This window comes from Symphodus melops (assembly GCF_947650265.1).
Source record: "Symphodus melops genome assembly, chromosome: 17".
NCBI classification, from domain to species: Eukaryota; Metazoa; Chordata; class Actinopteri; order Labriformes; family Labridae; genus Symphodus; species Symphodus melops.
The window spans coordinates 17,187,696-17,213,735 of NC_136707.1; the positions used below are offsets into that span (position 1 = coordinate 17,187,696).

At 41.6% G+C, this 26,040-nt stretch overlaps 1 protein-coding gene across 1 annotated transcript in view; it reads left to right on the forward strand.

The window, feature by feature from the left end:
* Positions 1 to 2,871: 2,871 nt before the first annotated feature.
* adgrl1a (adhesion G protein-coupled receptor L1a) overlaps positions 2,872 to 26,040 on the forward strand; it is a 147,059-nt gene continuing 123,890 nt past the window's right edge. The window contains exons 1-2 of the mRNA XM_079365548.1: positions 2,872 to 2,979; positions 5,984 to 6,043. The gene's annotated coding sequence lies outside the window, so the exon portion shown is untranslated. The remainder of the gene's footprint in view (positions 2,980 to 5,983; positions 6,044 to 26,040) is intronic.

Genomic DNA, 26,040 nt, shown 5'->3' on the forward strand with positions numbered 1-26,040 from the left:
GACCCAGAAATCCTGGATATGTCCCAGAATAAACACAACTGTGATTTAGTATGAGGGACAGTCTATTCTGAGTAGGGATTGATTCATGTGTGTGGCGAATTTAAAATTCTAGAATAAAGTTGATATAGAACAATGATCAATACTGCAGTATAAACAGCATGCACCATTGAGGAGGCAGTAACTCAGTTTGTAAGGACTTGGGTTGGGAACCAGGTGCAGACCAAAACATGTAAGATGGTCACTGGAGAGGTGCCAGGGCATTTACAGAGTACTGCCAAGATGGGCAAGGAAGCGAATCCCCAACAGCTCTGGCGCAGTGGGTAAATAGGACATATCTGAGTTTGTAGCACACAGCAGTTTGTAGCAGCCCCACTTTGGCATCTCGCCACTAATGCATGTTAGGGTTTATTATTGTTGACGATGTTTGGGTCTTTGTGTGTGAGAAGCATGTCTCTCAATTGTTTTATTATTAGTTATATTCCTTGTGTTGTCGACAGCAAGTTTTTGCCAGTATCCGAGACAAATTTCTCCCCAGGGAGACAAATAAAGAGTTTACAGAAAGAGTGTAAACCAGAATTTCCCTCAGGTATGTAAAAAAAAAAGTCATCTGACAAAAAAAACAAAAACAAATTTAGAGCATTTTAGAAAGGTATCGTAATGATCGTCTCATTACTTGATCATTAAATCCAAATAGTGCATGTGCACATTTGAAGAACAAAAAGACTGTCTCTGTGTTGGTTTAAAACATACATTTTTTATCACAAAAAATACTTATAAAAAAAAATGTTTTGTAACTTTTGTAGTTGGGGAAATTACTTTCTGATTGAAATCTTTACGACAATGTGTATGTGGTTATGTGTAATAACAGTGTTTACTGTAAACTGATCATTAAAGCCTGGTAAAGTACAGAGGAGTTTAGGGTGGAAGTAAATACATCAATTCAACCAAAGGGCTAATACTGGTAAAGCTGTGTTGATAGGGAGCTGGGGGATAAAGTCACATGAAGACGTGTGTGATTTTATTTATTTTCTGAGTTTTTGTGTAGATTCTGTTATATGGCAGCAGGAAGGAAGAAAAAGGAAAAATCTGCCATCTTTAGTATACATAACACATTTACCGTCTACAGTGTGTAAGTAACATTAGTTGAACAGACTGTCCAGTGTGATATACACTGTCACTTTAGGAATACTTTGAGAGTTACCATGGGTACCATTAAACTGTTGTGAAAACAGGCTGAAGAAGTTACAACTCTCTGCACCATGAACAACAACATTTTCTTACTAAGTGTACCCAGTTAGGCAAACCCAGAACGCTTGGTTACACCAGTTATGTAAATGTACACCAAAAAAACTGGTCAATGTAATTGTCAATTATGCCTAGTATATTAATCACAATTGGATTGGATCCCCTCATGGTCCAGCGAAGGAAGGAGAAATGGTCCGTAGTCTTGGAAGTGGATTTAATAGCTGCTGATTTTAGAGGGACTCTAGTCCTGGACTGTGTTACTATTAAAGACAAAAAAACAAAAACATATTTATTCTTTAAAATAAATTGTAACTTTGCACAGACTAAACTCTCTGTGTTGTCCGGAACAGAGTGGGATACAGATCATGCTCACAGATGGACGGAACTATTCTAAAATTAGCTTGGCCCACAAGAAAACAAACCCTGCCAGTTAATAAGTCTTCACATTGATTCTAGATTGATAAGAAATAACTCGTTTATTTCACCAGCTGTTTTCAAAAGGTTTCTTCTGTACTGTACATGGCAGTAGAAACATGGTACAGAATGTTCTTTGAGTAACAAAACAAGTAGTAAGATATGAATAGAAATGTGCAATTTGTCTTTTTAAATATCTGAAGAAATTATTTAAACATAAAGTTACCCTCAAACAACACAAATTTGTTCACAAACAAGCTGTTTATAGTAAATCATGGTAAAATAGCACAATCTAGTGGACAAAACTGTGAATTATAACAATAAGAGCTTGAATGTCAAGTGGATATACTGTACTTACTTCAACGTTCTTCGTCCCTTTGGCACCACCCTATTATTTTCTCCTCACATTTTAGAATGGATTCATTGTCAATGCATATCTGTGTTTTTACCTCCAAAAGTTGTTAAAATTGCTCCATAGTTGGTGAAGATTGTGGCAAATATTTTATCAGCATTGATAAATGTGTGTCAGATAGTTTTCCTTGTTCAGGATGATAATTATTAGCTGTAGCTGTAAAAATGTACTGGCAAATTCACATATTTGGGTGAATCTGCTCACTCAGCAAATTCAGAAGGTTTCATGAAAACTCAAGATGCTGATTTAAGCATCATGAACAGGAAGCTGGTTTACATGTACAGTGCCAGAACCAGAGGGCTGCTCCAGGGCAAATAATCAAACCACGTTTTATCTTAACATCGAAATACTTAAATTGCAATACTTCCCCTGACATCTGGGCTAAAAACTGAATCACATATTGTGTAAATTCTAATTAGCCTATATTAATTGGTATATACAATGGTAGTGATTTAGATTATTAGATGTAATACATAAAAGGGTTTTAAACTCTTGCAGAAAAACAGAACTAAAATGTTTAACATGAACTCTTGATAATATTTTTTTTAAATATTAATGACTTTTGCATTAATTAAACGCAGTATTATTTGAGTAGCCTATACTTAACTTTAATAATAATATAGCCTCGCCGCTACAATAAAGGAGGTCAATGCTGTGTGAAAAGAATAGCGGTGTCGATGGCAACCTGGTAAGGTGAAAAAGGTGAACAAGGTGAACAATGAGAAAAGGTTCCGGCTGCTGAGTTCATGTGCCGCCACCCGATTAAACACACCCACGTTGTCGCGTGACCAACAGATGCATCCTGGGTGTCTCCGCAGGCTCATGGAGGATCTCCTGGCCCGGCAGCAGCGAACCTTGTTTACCTAGAAAGTCAGGTGTACACAAAACACCCTCCGCCTTTCAGACAGGTGAGTACAACAACATAATGGTATTATTAGATGAGTCCTTGTTCTGCAAACACGGCTTCATTCAGCAGTGACGGAACGTGTTTGTATTTATGTGTTGAGTGTGCGTCAAGGTGTGCACTAGTTGAGTGTCTGACGTTTTGGCTGGAGCAGCTTGATCTAATAGGTCTACATGCTGCTTCTGTATAAGCTGTTTTCTTTGCTTGGTTGCTTACTCTGTCTTGCCTTTAGTGAAATATATCATGTTTTTAAAACGTGTCTTTATAATGAATTTTGGACGTGATTTTTGTTTGATAAGGTCAGCAAGGTTTGATCAGTCTCAAAAGAAACCACATATAGCGTTTGTTCCATTCATGCATAATGTAAAATTTATGTTTTACATGTTAATGGACATTTAAAAAAGTATTTACTCGGATACATGTGCCCCTGGGAGGAGTTTTCAGCTGATAATAAGCTCTTCAGCTCTTTTTTTGGGGGAAAAAAAGAAAATATATTGTCCAGCTCTTATTAGATGCTTAGGTACTGCTTTGTCAACAGGAGGTGCCAAAATGGACACAAACCAAAAGTTCCTCAAAGGAGCTTTAACTTTTCACCAGTAACAACCTGCAAACGTTTGAGAAAAACACCTTTTATAATAACCTTTAAAATAATTTTCAGATGTTTTTTTGTGGGAATTTGGGGCTGTGCAATATTTTATCTCAACAATCAATGTTTTCTCATTGAGCAATTTTACATTTTTAGCTGAACGATAAGATCTGGGCATAATAAGAGTCATTTCACACGATTTAATCAGTCACAAGAAGCCCAGCTGGTGCCGATTGGAAGTGGGATTAAAATGCTTTTTGGAATGATTTTAGATTCTAGAAAAAACATGTTGTAAACCCAGGTACTGTAAAACATAATGAAAGCGGGTAGACATACAAACGGTGAGTTATATCATAAATGGTAAACTTAATGCATTTAATATTGTTATTGTAATATTGAACATTTTTCTCATATTGTATTGATGTAGTGCAAACCTTTGATTTATGATTTAACATAAAAGTGTTATTGCTAATAGGGATCTGGGCAGAGGGGCAGAAGCCCATTTAACTCCCTATAGAGAGACTGAACTCTATGGCTTATGACCAACCTCTAAGAAATACATGTAGATTAATTCTTCATTATCTTTTAATACAATCTGGTCTGAATAATCATTCAGTTTGACCGACAATTAGAGACTAAACTCAGATATTCTCCTGCCGTGTTTTGTCATTATTAGGACAGTCCAGGAGAGGCTGTCTTTGTCTCTCACCAGTCAGGTCAGCTGGATCAGCTGCAGATGCAATATCTTCAATATCAAGGACTGTACTGCAAAAAAATACTTCATGACTTTAATTTATTCTTGTACCTCATCAATAACTTTTTTTCTCTGATCCCTAATATGGGATGTCATTCTGAACAGAGTTCTTCTAAACACATTCTCTTCCTATCCTCAGAGTCTCTGCTGAGCTGATGGATACTCATCATAAATATGGATATCAGTAAGTCTTTGCAGATTTTCGGCCTGAGTAGTCTTGTTTGGACTTATGCGTTATGTTAGAAAGTATCAGTAATCATGTTAATGGCCACATTCTGCCACATCATAAAACCCTCATTAAAGCTGTCACATTCTTCTGCTGCACACAAACTTATGCGTAATGTATAGTTTATTGCTTTTCATTAGATTCGTGAAATATATCATAGAGTGCTGTTTACTAAAGCCTTTGAGCCTATTAGCTGGATTAACTTGGACAAATGTTCTCTTTATAAGGTCCATTTGATGCACAGTGGTTTAAGGATGGCTGTGTAAGGAGTTTTAATAGTTGATAATTAGCTTATTTATGTTTTTTTTCCTGAGCCTGCTGAATCCTGTAACCACTGTGTGTACATAGAGAAGTAGCGATCAGCAGATGGGAAAGCCTTGGAATAAACTATTGTTAATCATTTCAAGAGTCTGTGTGAGGTTGGAAGACAATTACCATCAATTAATGACATTAATTTGATTATTATATTATCATGATCACATTAGTGGTGATCATTATGAGTAAGTGCGGCATTTAAAAACCAGACTGAACCTCTAACAGCTCAGCATGTTGCAGTCTACAGAGCCCTGATGTCTGGAGCTAATGTGGATTTAAGCGTTCACTATACTGTCAGCAATGTGCCCCAGATAGCCCATTTGTCTTAAAGGAAGCCCCTGCAGACCCATTCAACTTATTACTGAGTTAATAATCAGAGACTGATGTACTTCATATTGTCTAAAACACATTTGAACGTGATTGTGCGGTTCATTTGATCGCTGACATTTACACTTTGTATGTAAATGTGTTTTTTTTTTTTTTTTTTTCATTTGAAGATCATGAATAAACAAAAAACTGCCCTGCTGCACGAGGGATCGATGATCAAACCCTCACACAGACATAGCTATCAAGGTAATTGCATTGAACTATCCGCCATGGTATTCATATCTTCATACTATTGGTCGTTTCTATGAACTTATGTGTAAAGGGAATAATACAGAATCACCCCCATGAGTTTAAAAGTCTTGAGATCTCCTAGAGTTCTGGTTTTAAGATTTTCTGCTTACGCCTAAAAAAAACCTGAAGTACGGTATGGAATCATGGTTCATTAGGAAAATTGAAATGTCAACAAATATGGAAACATTCAGAGCGCAAGGCATTCACAATAACCCGCTTAATAGCACATTTGTGTCACTGTATTTATGCAAAAGACGACAACTTCTCTGGTTGTTTTTGAATCTTTTTCTTGTTTCTGTTCTGAATTAAAACTTTGATCATCATCAAAAACTGTCCTGTATAAAATGTCAATGAGTGACAGCAGAGTCTACCTTAGGTGCTCTGTTTGTATTTCCCATCCCCACATTCAAGTTTGAAAGCTGTATAATTAATCTGATTTTTTTTCTCTTTCTTTTTCTTATCTGTTCATGCTTGATGTATTTGTTGCTTTTGTTCCAACTGTATTTCAGGCACCCGGAATCGACAGGAATGAAGTATAACATCAGGAGTTTCCTCAGGAACAATAATAGGTCAGTTCTAAGTGTACGTTTTATCTAAGCACGGTGCAGCGGCAGCTAATCATATGATAACAACTGACATGTTTGGCAGGTCTAAAATAATTCAAAGGCTGTAGGCTCCACAAGTCAAAGATCCAATTCATTGCCGGAGCTGGCGAAAGGTAATAGAGTTTCAGAGTTTTATCAGTGTTACTCAAAATCAGGCCGTGCATTCCAGCTTAGCTTCAATCAGGGCTGAGTTTGCAGAGAGCTCTCGCTGTAAATGACAAAGTGTAGATAAAGCAGGACTCGCTCAGGAAGGATTGTGTGGCTTGTTGTGCTTACGCTCAGCCAGCAGGATGCACTGCAGGCTCATCACACACCAGCTTTAATGTCGGGGAAACTATCAAGCTGTAAAGCATATCTCAGCGAGCCTGAAATGAATATTTATGTATGGGGGGGAAGATGAATACCATATTTCATACAAATGAATATCTGTGCTCACACAAGAGGTTGGAGAAATGGCAGAGATTATCTTGTTGCTTAATGCTTAATTGAAGCCAGCTTCTAATTAGCTTGGCTATTATCGTAACTGAGGAACAATTCTTGATTCCTGAAAGTTTCAAAAATGGGTGTGAATAGGTTTTGGCCTGTCGAAATAAATGTAAAGCGTCTGCATTGTGAAGGATTCTAATCTGTGTCCTCCTGTCACAGATTCAAGCACTGTGACCTCTTTTTAATTTTCATCCTGCTCAACATTAATTTAGCTCGGAGCAAAATCTCTGAATTAATGTCCCTTCACTCCTTTCTCTTTCCGTGTCAACCTCATTACATGCTGTGTAAGTGCTGGGTGTCTTACGTCTCCCAGAGTTCACTATGGTGTATCTGCCGCAAATTTTCTTGCACTCTGTACTGACTGAAACAAATGACACAGAGTTTGTTATATAGAATGGAGTTGTGAATTGAGCTTTGGGGCTATGAATGGATCCCTGTGGTTTTCATAAGAGTATAATTCCTCCGCTTGTGTGCGCACTGCAGGCTGGTGGCAGCTCTGATTGTGGCCACACTGCGCGGCTGCCAGTTCGAATGAATTGTTCCAAAGTGATGTCCTGCACAAAGCGCTTACCTGGAAGCGAAGCACAACAGATTTTGTTTCACTGCAAACGTGCCAGGAATGCTGCTTCTGGAAGCCCGACGCTGGCACACCTGCACAGGGTTTTTTTTTTTTTCCGGACACTTGTGACGTCATGCATGCAGCAAGAGCAGCGCTGGTTTTGATTGATAATTCTTGAACCGTGGGCGATCGACAACCACCCTCTCGCCCTCCAACCCTCCTTAATAGACGATGTTCTATATGCATGTTAGCTCCCATTCTGTCCCGTCCTTCTCCTTCGCTCCTTCTTTTTCCACCTCTGTCTGAATTATTGAGCCCTTTCTTTCAAGGGGACCACTTCCTCTCAGCAGTTGTGTGGGCCATCAAGCTTGCTTCACCGCTCCTTCACCCGTAGCTGCAGCCGCCCCCACGTTGCCACATGACATTGAGGAAATCACTCACATGTCCCTCACTTACTTTTCACCCACTCCACCGCTTGCTCCAACTTGAGCTTTTTTCAAGCTCCCCACCCTTCTAACCTTCGCTTTAAATATCCCCTTCTTGCCTTCAGGATCTCAAACCTCTTTTCCTCTACCCCCCCCCCCCCCCCAAACACACACACACACACACACACACACACACACACACACACACACACCCCTGTCCCTCTTTCCATTGCTCTGTTTTTCTGTAATGTCACGGCCCACTGCTGGGTGTCACTGAGTTGATGGAGGGAAAAAATAGAGGACTGAGGCGAGGGAGTGGCTTGACAGGAGTGTGTGTGTGTGTGTGTGTGTGTGTGTGTGTGTGTGTGTGTGTGTGTGTGTGTGTGTGTGTGTGTGTGTGTGTGTGTGTGTGTGTGTGTGTGTGTGTGTGTGTGTGTGTGTGTGTGTGTGTGTGTGTGTGTGTGTGTGTGTGTGTGTGTGTGTGTGTGTGTGTGTGACGAGGACAAAGACAGAAAGAGAGAGAGAGAGGGAGGAGGAAACTGAGAGGCAGAGCGACAGACATTATGCCTGTGGGGGTGTCTTGTGTAAAATGCTCCATCCTCGTGAAAACACTTGTCAGTAATTGTGCCACTGCTTGCAATAACGCCAGACAGCCTGCTGCTTGTGACCACTCTTATGGTTTTCCATTAGAGTCTCCCAAAGGACGTCTATCTGCTCACACTCACTGACTTCAGTCAGTTTTTATCCTCTTATGCAATCTTTTACCACCTGAAGCCAAGTATATTGTTTGGCACGATTATGTTTGCACATTGAGAAACTGTAGCATACTGATTAAACTGTTTGTAGTACTGCTACTCATGTTCACCTTGTAGAAGACGCCAAATCACCGCCTGTATTTGGCTGTAGAAGAAGAGCGCAGCCTTTTTTGTAGAAAGAAAGAGGCAATGATGCCTTTATTCTCCGCTCTGTTGTTGTAGCTTCATTTTGCACCTCGGAAAGCACTGAAGCGAACCTCAAGGATCCCTTTTAAAAGCCACGCAAGCAGCCCATTTGATCGAAAACCTAATCAGGGAGACGTTTCAGCTTGGTGCAATCGCGACATTATGAGAGTCGATAAGACCTCACTGTTTAATACAATGATTTTCACGTGTCATCTCTCTTTATCGCTCAGGTCAGTCAATAGAATGGATTCAATCAGCAGCAAAGCACAAAACACAAGCTGGGAGAAAAAACCCCCCCAACAAAATCACCCATTCAGTGGCAAGCATAATTCACAGTGACAGCGGCAAACATCTCAACCCTAAAAACACAACCATTGTCACACAATTACTAAACAGGGATTTGGGGATTGGGAGCTTTGAGGTGTTTATGTGTGTAGGATTTGGACTGTGAGTTTGGGTGTGAATTGTGTTTGAGGCAAAGACAGATGTGTGCTCAGCCACCAAGACAGTAAATTTAGTGCAAAGTGGGTTTTGGAAAGATCCCCACAGCTATTTATAGAGATTAACAGCAACAAACAAGAAACAAAGCAAAGTTGCACAGTGCAAATGGACGGCGGCCAACTAACCAGCAACAATTGATGGATGATGTATAGAATGATGGGAGGTGAGGTATGCAGTACATGGGAACAAGGTTTGCAAGAGAAACAGACTTACTTCGTGTGTGTGTGTGTGTGTGTGTCTCTGTGTGCATTTGTACGTGTGTTGCTATGTGTAGGATTAGGGTTGGGAAAGGTCTCTGGCATGAGTGGGTGGTAAAAATGCCCCAACTCCTGTGATACGTGATGATCTGAGGAGGAAGTGGGAAGTGGCTGATCCGGTCCATGTTATTAGTCGAGCTCTGGTAGAGCATGTAATAGCCTAACACCGCAACAGGGAGTCGCTGTTCCAAGAGTCAAGTCTGCCCACTATGACAACCTGATATGGAAGATATTTGTAACAGTGCTGCTGCGAAATTCGCTAGATGGTTGTGTACAGGTGTGTGTGTGTGTGTGTGTGTGTGTGTCAGTGTGCATTTGTGTGGGACTAGCTCCTCCGAGTGTTTGCATAAGTGCTGATCCTGCTCTTTTAAACCCTTCAACTCTGCATTTTTTCCACAGACTTTCCCTCCTTGTGCTGTGCCCTCATCTCCTCTCCTCATCGCCACACAGCTTGCCTCCTCACCCTTTGCCTCAATTCGTCACACATACCTTTCCATTACCCCTTTCCACCCGCTCCGTTCCTGCCAAAAAACAGGAACTATACCACCGTCTGTGGATAGAGTGTTGAAAACAACATTAGGGAGCGGGACTCAAGTATTATACCCTGGGAAAGGGAGAGCTTAACATTTCTAAGACATAGACCTTTGTGGTGGTGATGGGAAAACATTGGGAGGATGAGAATAAAGCTTATTTAAAAAACCCCCAAAATGTTTAAAACTTTGATCAGTTTCAATATCAACTTTTATATAATGATACAGTTTTTGTTACTTTAATAATCAAATGTATCCAAAAGTACAGAAAGCTTTAAAAGCTTAGCATGACACAACTTTAGATGCACCTTCTTCATTGTTCAGCTCCCCCCTCACTTCCTGACTCTTCACTTCCCTGCCCTTAAGGGGCAACCTCCGGTGTTCAAAAATCAAGCCAATGCGGAAGTGCAAAGTCCACTTGAGACTGGCTCAAAAAGAACCCCTGGAAGTCGCATACATTACGCGCCGTTAAAAACACTTTTACAGTAGAAGTTTGCAAAATCTCAATAGGTCTGATTGTCCTCATGGATACACACTGTATGAAGTGGGGCAAGAGCTCACTTGATTGTCAGGTGGGACCAGTGTAGCCCTTTAACCTGGCTCAGCTCCAGCTCTTAGGCTTTCTTTAGGGTGACTGAAAGTTACGGTGAGACGGCATTTCTCACAGCTGCTGTAAGTAAAAAAAAATAAAAAAAAGAGGAAAAAGTTGAGGGCTCTGTCTAAATTGCACAAATATGTTGCAAATATATTTGTGCAGCTTAGACAGTGTGCTGGAGTTTTCTTGCAATTAGTGGTGCACTATGATTTGGGCTTGATTTCAGACAGCTGCTGAAATGAATCGTTTCAGAAAGAGACTGAGCTTCTGTCTTTCACAGACACTAGCATGAGGAAAAAAAAGTGTTGCTTTTGTAGGGAAAAACTGTGTTTATAACAGTTCAGATAATTATTGGCCAATAGGGATATTCTGTAATTTCGTATTATTCCAACACTGAGACTCTAACTGATAAAATCCACCAATAATAATGGTGTTGATTAACTTATTAACAAGCCTACACTCAAACACAGTAGGTGGCGGTATGTGAGACGCCATACAACACAGAGAAGATTAACAAGAAATCCAGCTGCAGTAAGAGATGGCATGGTGTTACCAGTGTGGATGTTTTGAACCGTTTCAGAGCAGAATAACGCGATGTCCCACAAGGATTTAGAGTGGAGGAAAAAAGTTGTCAAGTTTTAATTCACTGAATTACAAATCACCTAAAGAGTCCTGATCACAAAAAAAGACAATGAAATGATATGACGTAGCATTAGCATCTAGCATTAGCGCCAAGTCTAAGGCGAGTACAAGTTGTTACTTATTGGTTCCTTAATGTTATCAGTATCGGCCATCAGGAGCAAGTCATGATTGGTGATTTATAGACAATCAATTAATTTGTATCGTGCAATCCGAGTATTTTGAGCGGCAAATCATGCAAAGCTACTCAGTAGGTTTCACAGACCGACAATGTTAGAAATGTCAGAAATGTGTATATATTTGGGATCTTTAAGGAGAAAATGGACTGTTCTTCTGAGTCACTCCAGCATGTTGATGTTATTTATCTGGAGGGCATCTCCTCTGTTTCCTGTACTTTAGATAACAAGAGGTTGCCAAGCAGCCCAGACACATTATCACTTTTAAAGATTACACGAGAAATATCTACATGATGATCATAAAAAAAGAGAGACGGGTTTAATCACAGGCTCTTAGAATTTGCTCTTATTTTGGTCTTTTCAACTTTGGCTATTGCTGCACTGGAGAGAAAATGTTGGAACTGTTTCATACACATAGAAGCTTAGATACACAGTGGAACATAAAGACACACAGTCACACACACGTACACATGTACACACAGCCCACACTCCACAGTGTGTGCATGCTCATGCAACCATACAGCATATTTAGCTAAGTAATAAAGCAGCATTGTTTAAAGAGGGAGAAAAAACAGCAAATGAATCAATATACAGCCCTCATGCCAGGGCATTTTATGTGGCATCTGTTTTCCATTCCTTTGCTCGGCACAAAGAGCTGGCCGTGTGCCCCTGCTCTGTGGCCAATCGCTCTCAGCCAGGGTGGAGGTATGCAATCTGCATTGGGCTTCATCTTGTTGGAGCTCACAGCGGCCTGGCTGAACATGCCTCTGTCTCTTCCCAGCAGTTTGGATGGACATCTAACAGAACGAGTGCGAAGTATAGGCAGAAAGCAAGTGTTTGTTAGTGCTTTACCAGAGACCTGTAAGGCACTTTACCCCGAGCTGGTGTACCATGGTATCATTTCCCCTGCCTGTCCTGTTATGCCAATATTACACTTACTTTGTTGTTTTGATCCGTAGCACTTCTACTTCTCTCCTGTTCCTCCACTGGCCTGTATCTCCCTCTCTTTGCCTCCGATCTCTCTATTTTTGTTCCCTATTATCCTCATTCACAGTTCTGTAGTACTACTGGGAACTCATTAAGCCACTAACATCAAAAAACAAAACACACTGCTGAGACAAAATGAGGGATCTATACAATATGAAAAAATACGTTGTAATGAGATTTCCATTTCTCTTTTCTGACACCTTTCACCCTTCTTTATCCTCTCTTTCTCGTCTTTGTCTCGCTGGCTGCCTTTGTCAATTCAATTAATTTCAAACAGGCTTTATTGGCATGACTGAGGCATTTAGATGGTGCCAGAGCTTTATAAAATAAGCAAAAAAATAAACCCATGCTGCATTATATCAGCCGCTCCATGTCTTCTTCGCTTCACAGCCTGAGTGCACCCCCACTTTCTGCCTGCCAGCATGCAATCACTGCAGCCAGCAGACAACGCTAAATATCTGCTTCCTTCCTGGCCATCTTCTTCAGCTTCCCGTCTGCTTGGGTATTGTTTTCGTCTGTCGTCCACCTGTAAAAACACAGAGACTTAGATATTTGTTTTTCCCATTAGAGATGACATGAAGCCAGTAAAGATGTGAGGCTTTGGTGTCTATATCTTTACTTGTTTCACCTCTTCATCCTCTTTACCCTTTTGCCCCCCACTGGCTTCCATCCTCTCCCTCTCTGCTTGTCAGTTGGGTGAGTGCAAGGCAGCGGGTCTTGGTATTTTACCATCTCCTGTAGGCTTTAGTCCCAGCTCATCATTTATGGCTAGGTCTTTTGTCCTGCAGCGATGAGAGAGTTGAAGCTGACCCTGGAGTTTCCTTCTAATACCTGTAGACTACAGGAACCTGGAGGCTTAATCTGCTTCTGCAAAGGGTTAGGTTTGTTACACACACAGGTAAGCAGGGAATATACCGGGGTTATGTCAGAGGTCTGGGTCACAGAGAGGAGAGGAGCACCATGGGAATATTTCTTATTATTTTCATCGATAAGCTCTGAGTGTGAACACCACCAAAGATCTGCAAGTGGAGTGATTTCTGTCTGATGCTCCGAGGACTTCCACTGAGATCAAGAAGCTGCCGATGTCGATTGAGGAAGGGAAGAGAGAGAGGAAACAGGGGATGGGGGGGAGGGGGGAGCCAAAGAGAATAAATAAAAGGATAAAAGAAATCTTGATTTTGTCTGAGAGAGTATTGATTTTTTCCTCTGGGTTGGCCATGTGCGCACAGTCTGATAATAGTTTAGAAACAAAAAAGAAGAATGTGGAAATGTTGGCACCGGTGTGTGTGTGTGTGTGTGTGTGTGTCCTGCCCGGCTGCACATTTTGCATGTGTTTTTGTTTCACAATGTTTCCTGAGTGGCATGAATATGAGTTGTGTGGATTTGTGCATTCAGTGTGTGTGTGTGATGTGTGATTGCATGGGCCTGGCTTTGTGACTGGTGTATGGGCCCGTGTGGTTTGGAGCCCCTGGCTGGTCGGAGATGTTGGGATTAGGGGGAGATTAGAGCGGTGATTACACAATGTCTTCGCTCTAATGATCCCAACTGTTTGTTCATCTTATCAGCCGCGCTGCACTGGATTCCACGACTGCCGCTGATATGAGATAACACACGCATTACTCCATCCGTGCGCCCTGCCCTCTGGTCCCTCCAACTCCAACCAACCCACCGAGCCAATCAGAAAGAAGCGGAGTGACCCGGGCAGGGAGGGCAAACAAACCCTGCGGGAAACCGTGAAAGAAAGTGAGAGAGAGAGATGGACATGTTCTGCAGGAAATTTCGTAGACAGAGAGGGTGACTTGCTGGGCTGACCTCCCGAGCCCACAGAAGCATTAGCCAGAGTGCTCATTGTTCACTGAGACAATACAGTGACCCCCCGGAGAGCCCTCAGTCTGCAGTGAATGTACCCGTAGAGCAGCAGCATATTACACAGGGAGCAGTGGGTGGAAGCAGCGATAAGGTGTCCAATGTACTTTAGTACACAATGTGGTGTAAGTGTATGTTTTCTGGCTGTTGAGGAGAAATATGATGTTATTTGTGTGTGTGTGTGTGTGTGTGTGTGTGTGTGTGTGTGTGTGTGTGTGTGTGTGTGTGTGTGTGTGTGTGTGTGTGTGTGTGTGTGTGTGTGTGTGTGTGTGTGTGTGTGTGTGTGTGTGTGTGTGTGTGTGTGTGTGTGTGTGTGTGTGTGTGTGTGTGTGTGTGTGTGTGTGTGTTGCATATTTCTCTGCAAACAGAAACAGTTGTCGTTGGTTTCATTCAGTGCATTGGCCTATGATATTAATGGAGAGCATCAGAGAACGGATGTGTTTTTAATAAAGTAAGGACTTGCGGATTTGTGTGCTTAAGTGTGTTTGCCTAAATATGCCTGTGTGCAATAGAGAATACAGTATGTGTATCAGCATGTGTGTGTGCACTTCTCTCCATGCCTGCATGCTACTCTGATCTCCCCATTACAAGGTCGATTAAGCCACTAATCCCCAAAATACACGCGTCCAACAGCACGACACCGGGAAAAAAAAAAAAATCTCCCCCAAAGAAAAAATGTCTGAATCTTCCCTTCCCTGTTGCTGGGAGCTTAAGCCACACACTAGTGTGGCGAGCTACAGAGCATGAGCAAGGAAATTTGTTTTACCTCCATAACCACACAGACAGGGGATTAACAGGCACCCTAAACCCTAGAAGAAGCAGCTACTTTTACTCTTCCATGGCCTCAGAAGAAAATAAATGAACACACAGCCACAGTGACACAGCAGGAGTTTGAATGCTATATAAAGTGTCATTCATGGCAACTGAAATTCAGATTTGCTCACTTTCAGGCTACTTTTGGTACGTGTGATTTTCACGCATAAAAGCAACTGCCAGCAACATGGAAACAATGAAGAAACGCTGAACATGAGTTTGTGGCATGAAGATAAAAATCTCACTTTTTTTTTTTTTTCTGACGTAGGCTGGTACTCGTGCTAAACACTTTTGATATATTTTGGTCCTAATGACGACATGCTGGAAACCAGTAATTGGCATGGCTCTTTATTAATGTATCCCTGTTGTCCTGGATTGCTCACTAGATGAGATGTGGAGGAATCTGCACTGCCGTTAATTAGAGTTCTGCCGTTCTGAGCTCAAGCTCCATCAGGGAGCCGGACCAGAGCAGATAGCCCAGAGGCCCTCAGAGCCATAAATCCATCATCTTCCACCTAATTTGGCCTGATTCACCTGGAGCCCATGGCCTTACGCTTATCCTGCTCCAGTCCTCCCATTTAGTAAGGTTAGTGTTGATGTTGCAGCTGGAAGTTTAAATCATGTTAATACATTTGGGCCTGTATGCATTTTTGGTTTGGTTTACTTGTTTGCTGTTCATAAAAATGTTTCCTATCAGACACTGCTGATGTCTCCAACAGGATGTCTTTATCCCAAACCATATGTAGCTCCACACTCTGAGTGTAGAATAAATAATCTGCACACCCTGAACCTGATGAATGTTTCATTTATTGGCCTGGATGTTGTTTAGGAAGGGTCCTTTTCTGTTTGCTAAATGTAAGAGCTCTGTTTTCCTAATGAGTGCCAGCTAACTAAACCTGAATGACCTCAAATGTTTGTACAACAGACAGAAGCTGTAGTTGCTTAGTGAGGAGCTACTGAAATACAAATACAAACATTAACTATTATTAGGAGTGATTTTGTTTCATCAAATCATTTCTACACTAAGGTAAACCTGAAATGTTATTTTGTCGTATTGGACTTTTATTTTTTTTTTAATTCAGGCCTGCTGTGCTTGACACATTGTAAGAAAAAAAACCCCACACGATATAGGACAAAGAAAGACATCAGGGGCCGCTGTGGCTCAGTTGGTAGAGTAGGTCTTCTCTCAACAGGAGAAGGTCAAGGGTTCGATCCCTCGCTCCTGCACCAACATATCTGATGTGTCCTTTGGAAAACTCTTAACGCAGATTTGCTTCCACCGCTTGGTCTGGGCCGTAAGAATGTGTATTAATGGGATTACCAGTAGTTCCTTCTGATGGTCTCAGCACATAGCAGCCTCTGCCATCAGTGTGTGAATGGGTCGAAATGGGCATGTATGTTGTGGGGTTTAAAAGTGCTTTTAGTACTCAGAAGGCTAGAAAAGCGCTCTAAAAGCTCAACTCCGTTGACCATTATTTTACAGACGCTGAATCATATCAGGTTTATTTGTTCCTACCTGTTAGTTCTACAGTCAACATTGTGTTTTACACATTATCCTTTAGTTTTAAGATGTTTCTCTTGAATCCACGATTAATCCACAGAGTTGTTTTGTAACCACTGCATATGCACAAATTAATCTGACGGTAGCTGATTGCTACCTTTGGGGGAAAGGACGAGATTTTATACTTAGGCTTCCATCTAATGAACCAAATGTTCACATGCTGAGTGTGTTTATTGCAGTGCTTCTTAAACCTTTTCATTTCATTGATGGCAAATCTTGGTTTCACAATAAGCGATTAAATTGCAGTTAATAGCAGAGCGGTAATTCTAAAGACAATGGAAGACTGTCAGGCGGCTTTTTTTTATCTCAAGGAAAATAAGCCATTTGAAAATATTGACTCAACTGAAATAAGGCAAATTCATGTCAGCATTTCCTTAAGTAGGATTAACGCAAAATGCCACAAACAATGTTATTCACAATCTGAGTTACTTTATCTGAAATATGTCAACATGCCCGTTAATGCTAACAGGTTTCACTAATAAGCTGATAGTTAATCTTTATCATGCTCGATGTCAGTTGTTGTCCCACAGTAACTTTTTATTGAACTGGATGACGTGCCTGCTTTGTGTTAAACATGGTAGCAGCAGTTGACTCTTAAACAGCTCAACCTCTGTATCTTTAAACTGGACAATTGTCACATTTTGTCTTCCATCTTCTCCATGTCAAGCTACGAATACTGTAACACTTGATTCCCAACACAGAATATTGTTTGTTGTGAGTTCCTGTGGCGTCATGCTGTAACACTCATAGCTGGTGGTCCTTTCAGCTTGCCTGTGGGGTATAGATCTGTTCTCGTCTCCAAGGATCCAGTTAACATGGCTGACCCCCATCTCTTCAGGTTGTGCGCTTAGAGATCTCTGTCTGGGAGTTTGTTGCTTGCTGATATATATTGCATCACAGAAGCTGCCCATGAGGGACACTATCACGACCTCCAATCTAATTGAATTGTAATGAGTCACATTCATGTTTCTGGCCTTGAATAAGTGCATGTCGGTATCCCAACAACTAGTGATGCCTTTTGTATTGTAATCCGATGTTCTGAATGCTATTAGATGAGATCATGATAAAAAAAACTCCAGATTCTCCAGTTTTTGTGATAAATTAAAACTTAGCATATGGATGGTAATAAAACTAATTAGCATCTGGCTTGCTGAGGTAATTAGTATGAAGCAATGCAAGTGCAGACAGTTCATTTGTCCTGCTTACTTATTGCCTATGAATGCGTAATCAGCCATGTTAAGGGCACACAGGTGATGTATTGTAGTCGTGCAGACCAATCATTAATAATGAATCTGCATCACCACTTCTAAATTTCTCATCAACTGTACGATAAGAAAATCCACCAGAGGTTTAGTCACATTAAAAGTAAATTCCCCCCCCCCCTTCTTGCTGTAATCCTCTGAATGTGATGAGTAAAATCTGGTGTGACTTTGCTCCATTTTTAAATGAAAGGGATCCCTGATTTAAAGGGCTAATGTCAACAGTATTAATTATGGTAATATTTAACGCTCTAGATGTATCCCCATTAGGTCCCGATTAATGCTAAATACCTGGTTTATCCTTAATCATCTTCTAATGAGTAAATAATTAGAGTTTTTGAAATACAGCTATAATCTCTCAGTCCCCATTTTGACAACCTAACAAAAAAACATGACATTATATATCCTGCAGACCATCAAACCAACACATCAAACAACACAACATGTGGTCATGAAGTAAAATAAAGGTTAAAGGAGAACCATTGTCCTTGCACAGACTGATGAACAATTTGTGTCTATTTAGAATTTATTCAAACACTTTGGTACATATTTCTTCTCTCGGCTCTCTCAGGAAATCTCAAGAGTGCAGGTGTCGCCTGTGGGTGTATGAGCGTGTGCATGGTTTTGTTGAGTATTATTATTTTTTTTTTGTTATAGTGTAATTATATAGCACACTTCGCAGAGTGCTGCTGCTGCTCCAGGTGACCAATCAATGAGTAATGAGAGACCCACAGACCTGTAAGAGATTGACTGCAACCCGCGACCCTTTCGTCTCATTCAGGTCTTAATCACAGAGGTCCCGCAGGATACTGTGATGCATGCCTGGAAATGTTTGGGACTGTGTGACTCAACAGGGGTGTACACTCCCCAGACCTTAGCCCCCCCCCCCCCTCCCTACCCTGCCTGATGGAAGTGGAAGGGCGGAATTGAAGCCAAGATCTGGCCTGTTGTGTACCTGAGGGGGCAAAGTGGTTTTATAAATGGAGAAACCAAATAGCTCATGAATAGCATTTTAACCTACGGACAAAGCCTGCAGGTTAAAATGTCCACTTTCAATTGGTCCAGGGTCAAACAGAGAATGGTGCAGAGATTCAATGAAATCATTAATGAAAAACACTGCTATCTACAGGCAACCTCATTAAGTCAGGGCTGCTGTTTAATTGCATTTTCAAAAGCCTTTTCATTTGATCGCTGTATTTTCGTCTTCATGAAGCAGCATGGGGCTCTGCTGGAAACGCTACTCCGTCCTGTGTCATTTCTTATGTATAATTAATATTCTGCACTGGTTCTCCTCTACTTTTAATCATTCTGGTCATTATGAATGTTTGGCCTTGGCACACCAGCACGTAGCAAACCTCAACGGTCCAGCAGAGGCATTGTGGGATTTCCATTCCACTATTTAATAAACGCAAAGATAAAGTACGTCTCTGTCACTGCTGTCAGAGCTAAACTCCCCAGTTTTGCTACAGATTTGATTAATTTGAAAGGATGAGGCGGAAATATGGCGCGTTTGCCTGCATGTGTAAGATTGTAGGGTAAGTTTATTTCATAGTGGTGATTTGTACGTCTATAATAAATATGTTTGCAAGTACTAGCAGATATCTGAGAGGACGGACAGATAAGGAGAAAAGGATGGGAAAGACATTGTAAAAGTAATTTTAAGTGCCTAGGAAAAATTAAGGGGCATGAAATATTCAACAGTTAAGGACCGCAGGCAGTTTTTAATACACAGAATTAGACACCTGCACCCTGAAAAGAGAGTGAAAAAGAAGAGAGCGACATTGAGAGAGAGAGAGAGAGAGAGAGAGAGAGGGAGAGGGAGAGGGAGAGAGAGATGGTGATTGAAAGGCAGAGGAGGGATGAATAGTGTGCGCCGCAGTGAGCCAGTCCCTAAGGAGCACATTAAGTGAACGGTTCTTTGGTGTGTAGGTGTGTAATGTCCCTTTGTAAAACCTGCCCTTGCTTCTATAGCAACACGCCTCTGTGGCTCCATGCATCGACGCTTAAACTCGGCTCTGCACGCTTTCCGATAGCCACCATCCTCAGGTGCTCCCACACTCCGTCACTTAACCAAAATAACACTCAGCTCCATTGTGTATGAGCTACTATTGTCGTTTTCATTCTGACACTGAAAGTGCTTACTCAAGGGCTTATTTGTGCGATGCAAACTCACACATATGCATTTAAATCCAAAATCATATGAATAAACTCTCCCAAAATCACACAGACAAACTGCTGTATTATGATAAATCTTTCCCCTCAGAAAGCAGTATGCTGATTTTCAGGTTTGCAAAGTAATCCGTGACCTCTATCGGCCTCTATGGGCAAACAGCAAGAATTGCAACAATATTAATAGAACTCATCTTCTCCTACACAGCAAACGCCCCCTGCACAACCCCACCCCATTCGAACTGCTCCTGCTCCCTTGATCCAAGGTGGTCTGTGACTGAAACAAACAATGGAGCCGTACACCCACTAGTGAGATAAATAGAGTTGCTAATTATGCTGGAGATCTAACAGAATTAGTCTTTAAAAAGGTAATATATCAGCATGCAAAATACAAACACTTTAATGATAGTGCTGCTGTGTCATTTCCTTTTTTTGGGGGGGCTTCCAAGTCCCTGTAGCTAAAATGTAAAAAACAAATGTTAAACATGCTTTTCCTTTAGTTTTAACACCATCCTCCACCATTCAGACATTGATTGTGCAAACATAAAAGAAAGTAAACAAATAAAACAGACTCAAAAGGGGTATGTGTTGGGTTTTGGCTACTATTGACTTCTGAAAGTGAGGGATCATAACACCAATGGAATTACCACTGAGTCATTTGTATTGATCTAAACTAATACCTCCTGTGTATATATAATGGTAATACGGTTACTCCATTGCGCAGCCCTTATTTTGCCGATACAATATGTTGCACAGGGTGGCTAAACATAAGCTCACTATACGCATTAAAAACTTTCACAATGAAGGATGTTGTTTCATTAGAGCTGTAATGTGACTTTCCTAAGATCCCCCATTAGACAGCTTGCATGTTTAGCTGCTGCTTGTTTGGTCCCACCGCCACATGGTCAGTACTACGCCTTAGTGTGGAATAGGACCAAAAAAAGCGCATTGTCTGCTCATGACAGATGGGACGATGGTACACACAAATGTTTGCCTCTACACACACACACACACACACACACACACACACACACACACACACACACACACACACACACACACACACACACACACACACACACACACACACACACACACACACACACACAGGCACATTCATTGAGTTATTTTCACTGTTGTGCATATTTGAAAGGTCTGAGCTTCAAGCAAGGAGCAGCGTGGAGTGGGAGCTGGTTGAGTGGATGCGACTTTGTGCAGCAAAGCTCCTGATAAAGCTACTAAAACACTTCCTAAGCTTCACGTTTACCCCGAGACATGTCATCTGGGATTAATATTTAAGCCTTGGTAGCTGAAAAACTATTACGAGGCTCAGTATAACTCCCGCCTTTAAATGCCCATATTGGCTCAAGAAAAACAAACAAAGTAAGTTGATTTGGTAAACAACTGTGAAAGCTCTGGGAAGGACTGTCTCCCATTTGGGTACTCAACACCTGTTTCCTCCCAAAGTGAAATAATTCTTTCTCTTAAACGTTGTCTCTCAAAATTAAGCAAATCCCTCACAAGAATAGACAAAGTTTACTTTAAATCTCTGCTTGCAGGGAAACAAACTGCTATGCAGCATCTGTTACCATCCTACTTGCCAGAATTGTATCACCAATGTCCATATGGTCACTGCCACCCAATGTCACTCCCTTCATAACTTAGATTTCTTAATTCAAAGAAATATATCTGTTTCTCTTCTTCTCTTGATGTTATTGTGGGTAAATTGGATAAACATTGGTGGTGGAGTGGATGATGTGACAGGACGAATGGCAGGCAGGAACAGAGAAAAGGCTGGTAATGAAGGAAAAAATGTAACAAAAAGCTGAGAGGGCTCTTATTGAGAAAAGTGTGTGAAAATTGAGTCGGAAAGCTATGTCTGGTGCTGGCAGAAAGTTGTTGGATGGGGTCTTGTTTGACATACTAATAGACAAGTCTGTTTTTGGGAGGGTAAAAAAAAGAGAACTTGAGCATGTCAAAGCCGGAACAGAGGATATTATACAGTCAGGTAGGTTGTTTTTACACCTTTTTAATGTTGCAAAATAGCAATCAGATGATCCTCTGTGGGAAGAATAGTCTCTCTGCAAACATGAACTCATTCTTACGTTTATAGTTCAGGAGACTGTTTATTTCCACGCACACAAAGGAATGCATGCATCAACTTTGGCATTTCTTTGGGCAGTAAAAAGAGGTCATATTCACTTTCATTGTTTTCGGGGTTAAGTGCTTCTCTTTTCATCTTCTTTTGCAGCAGACCTGTGACAGCTTTGCCAGCCCAGGAAACACATCTCCATTTCCCCTGCTGATATGGACAGTTTTATCTTATTTGACACATTAAGGCAGAAGGGAAAAAGAGAAAAGACACTCACACAGACACATAGCCACCAAATGTTATTAAGGATATGATCAGACACCTTCCTCCAGACAGGTGACAGTACAATGGAAGGCTCCAGATCAGGATATACCATGTAGAAAGATTTTTATGCGCCTTTCATTATTAATTGCTCACTGGGACTTTCAGTGCATGTTGGTTCCCTGTCAATTAAGTGAACAACAGTGGAGACAAGCTCACCTCCATTGGCCCTCTCTTTGCAAGCACAACTGCTTTTTTTTTTTTCTCGTCTTCCCAGGAATCAATTCTCAATGGTAGACTTCAGTAAGCTCATTAGACTCTCACTAGGCACTGACTCCATTACAGCTGCATAATTACCACGGTTCTGCCTTCATCCCCCTCTCTGAAAGAAACACCTTCATTCTGGGCCTGACAGTGATTATTGTTATGATACATCACAGGGGAACCGAGAGCTGAAAACATTCTTTACATTGCACCATACCATGTTTGGATTAGCAGTTTATAAAACCTTAATCTTTTTAAAATCTGCAGTTGCAGCTGTTTACAGGTGAAGTTCTATTAGAAATTATGTTTTAATTTCTCTACTTTGTACAAGTTATGTCCCTGTTCAAGTTCACTGCACATGTTTTATGCGCCTGTCTAATGTTCATCAGGTTTTAGCTTTGCATAAACCACAATGGATATTTATCCAATTTACATATGTTCCACTGCTCCTGCATATGCATCAATGTGTGCTTGTATGCTCAAATGGAAGTGTGCAATTGTTTCTGTTTCCACTTTGTGTGTGTGTGTGTGTGTGTGTGTGTGTGTGTCCCTTGCTATTTGTGCATATGTGAATAAAAGCGCAGATGGGATTCGGGTGGCTAGAGGGAAGGCTGCAGTCGGAGTAGCAGCCATGCTTTGCCTGTCTCTCTGCTCGCAAGCGGTGCAAAGGAAGTGTAACCTGACATGAAGATAATTAAAAAAGCAGATCCCTGTATATTAAAAACAGCCAAGCCCATGGTAGGGTGACAGGGCCAGGGATCATTAGGATTCTGTCCATAATGCAAAAAAAACTTAAAGTGGGTCTTAGCTAACCCTCCTGCAGGCAGAACAAGCATTTCAAGGAGCTGATATTTCATTACTCCAGTCTGGAGGGACTGAGTGCTCCCCTCCTCCTCTGCTCCCTGGCTTGATCTGTACCTGCCTCATGGAGTGCTGCAACCCCAGCCTCCTACCCCCCACCCTCCTGGGAGCTCAGCCCTTACTGAGCAGCCCCACAGCAGACTCAGGACTGCAAAATGACATTTTCAGTCCAGCCCACACATGTAAGGGTGATTCAACAAGCACTTAGCACATGTCCTGTAGATGCTACCTCTCTGAACATGTAATATAAAATGTTGCCACTTCAAAGGACAACTAAAAGAAAACTCGAAAATAGAAATACAGGCTATGAACATCAGCACATGCACTTGCTACCGGTAGATTTGATTACTTTTAGCACTGGATTCACAGGAGAATGGCAGAGCTGTGAAAAAGGTGTGGCTGCTGACATAGTTTGCGAGTGAAGCAACTGGGGGCATGCATCGTGTTGTTAACATTGCAATGCCAACACATCTGTCTGTCTTGCACATGTGCTGCTGTCAACCAAGCCCACAACATGCTCCCATGCTTTAATTAGGTTACTTCCTCCAGAATGCCTCTTTGCACCGTATTGTGTGTGCATTCCCTGGAGTGGACTATTTACAATGCAGCCCTGGGTTGACCTGTGTGCACAGGAATTAGCCACTATAACAGCTGTAACAACAGAGTATAGGATCTAATAGGAGCCCAGTTGTTGAGAAGTGAATATATTTCTTGAGGGGATGATTAAATGAGAACATTGCAGAGGAGGTGATAGATAGATGAAGAGAAAAAGATAGAAATGTGCTGGAAAGGAGTGGGAAGGCAGCAGATAGCGAGGGAGAGAAAGGCAGGAAAAAAAGTGAAAATTAGCAGGTGGGAGTACAAGAGCTGAAATAAAGAAAAAGAGAGTGAAGAAGGCTGAAAGTAATAGACATATCATGGACCAGAAGGGATGGAGAGAAGGAAGAACAGACTCTGATTGCATGTTTGAAAAGCACAAGAATATTAGCTGTTTCATGACACAGAGCAAGACATCTTGAATCTTTTCACACACACAAAAAAAGGTGTAAGTGTCTTCTATTAGCAAGCCCCAGCTCTCAGAATACCCTGAGAACAGAGCTCTGTATTTGGCCCTAATTTTCCCTCCTATTCACCAGAAAAGCAGGGTGACAGCGTAGTGGGGGGCGATCTTGCCTCGTGTGTACAGTCGCCTATCAAAGAAAAAATACATGTTGACACATTACAAAAACAAAACAAAACAAAAAAAAAGCTGAAAATGAAATGAAACGCTCATCCTTGAGACAACGTTGATCTTGAGTGTTTCTTGCATGTAGGTAAACAGGGTGGAGATTACACAGTTGAAGGCATAGAAGGTGTGGTTTTCATGGTGTGTGTGTTTCTACTTTACTGTATCTGTGAAAGAAAGAGGGGGAGCCGTAGGTGACTTCATCAGTCAGAGAGACGGGTGGGTTCCGTCAGTGTGACGGCCTCGTCAGCGGCCCATATTAAACACATTAAACACTGGGCCAGGCTCCTCATTAATCAGCCGAGAGGGATGACAGCCAGCCCCGCTATCGGCACCATACATCCACGCATGCCCAGGGCCGTCTGGGCCCCAGGTAATATACCTCTTCCTCAGATAACACCATGATAGATCGGCTGCAGCTGCACTGATTGGGGCTCGCTGGTGTAATACCACCTCGTCTGGCTTTATCAGAGAGTCCCGTTGAGCAGTCGTGGCAGATCAGCTTTTCAAGAGCTTCATGATTCAACTGGTTTTTTGACTGGAAGGGAGAGTGTGATGTTGGCGTCAGCTGATTTAGAGTCAGGACTATAAGGTGGGACAGGTGTTTTAAAGGTATGGTCCAATCATAATTGTCATGTCTACCCCCTCTTGGGGAGAATAATGACATCCTGTATGCAACTTGTCACATTAATTTTAACCGTGTTATTTAGCCTTCAAGAGACCCTCCACCAGCTTGAGAGGTGTGATTGATTAATTCTCACACTTCCCTGCAGTTCATGTGATGGGAGGTATTTTTGATTTCACTCGGATATCTAGGTGTGTCTGTGTGTTGGTACGTGTGTGTGTGTGTGTGTGTGTGTGTGTGTGTGTACTTGCACATACGCTGGCAGGTTTTTTAAAGCCCTTCAACCACCACCACATTTTGTTTTTGTTTGAAGGCATTATTGGAGTAAATTTAAACTTTCCAGCGCTGCCATTTGCTCCCCCCTCTCCAAAAGCAATCTGTTTTTGCGTTCTGATTTTAATTGATTTCTAATTACACCGCCTACCTGAAGGGTGGCTTTTAATCATCCTTGGTCAGTATTATGAGTCTCATTCCTTTTTTTAAATTTTTTTATACACACGCCGAGCTGATCAGCCGAAAAAAGCTGACATCTCATCCATAACCAGCAGTCCATTTAGCCTAACCTCACAGGGAGCTCTCCCTCCAACAATTCCCTGAAAAACAAACCAACCTCATTGTTTGGGAAGGCGTCTAAGGATTGTTGTGAGCGATGTGCAAATCACACCAATAATTGCTGTAGTTATTGGACGAGTTTGATTAATGTGGCTTCGTTGAGTGTCCTTTCGGAGAAGAAAAGGTGTTTCAGTGATGTGCAGAGAAGCAGAGTGTTGACCATGTGCATAGGTGGATGAGAGACGCCACTAGGTGTCTCTCTTCCGAAAGGCTAGAGAGAGAGTCCAGCATGGAGCAGACGGAGGTCAGATACAGAG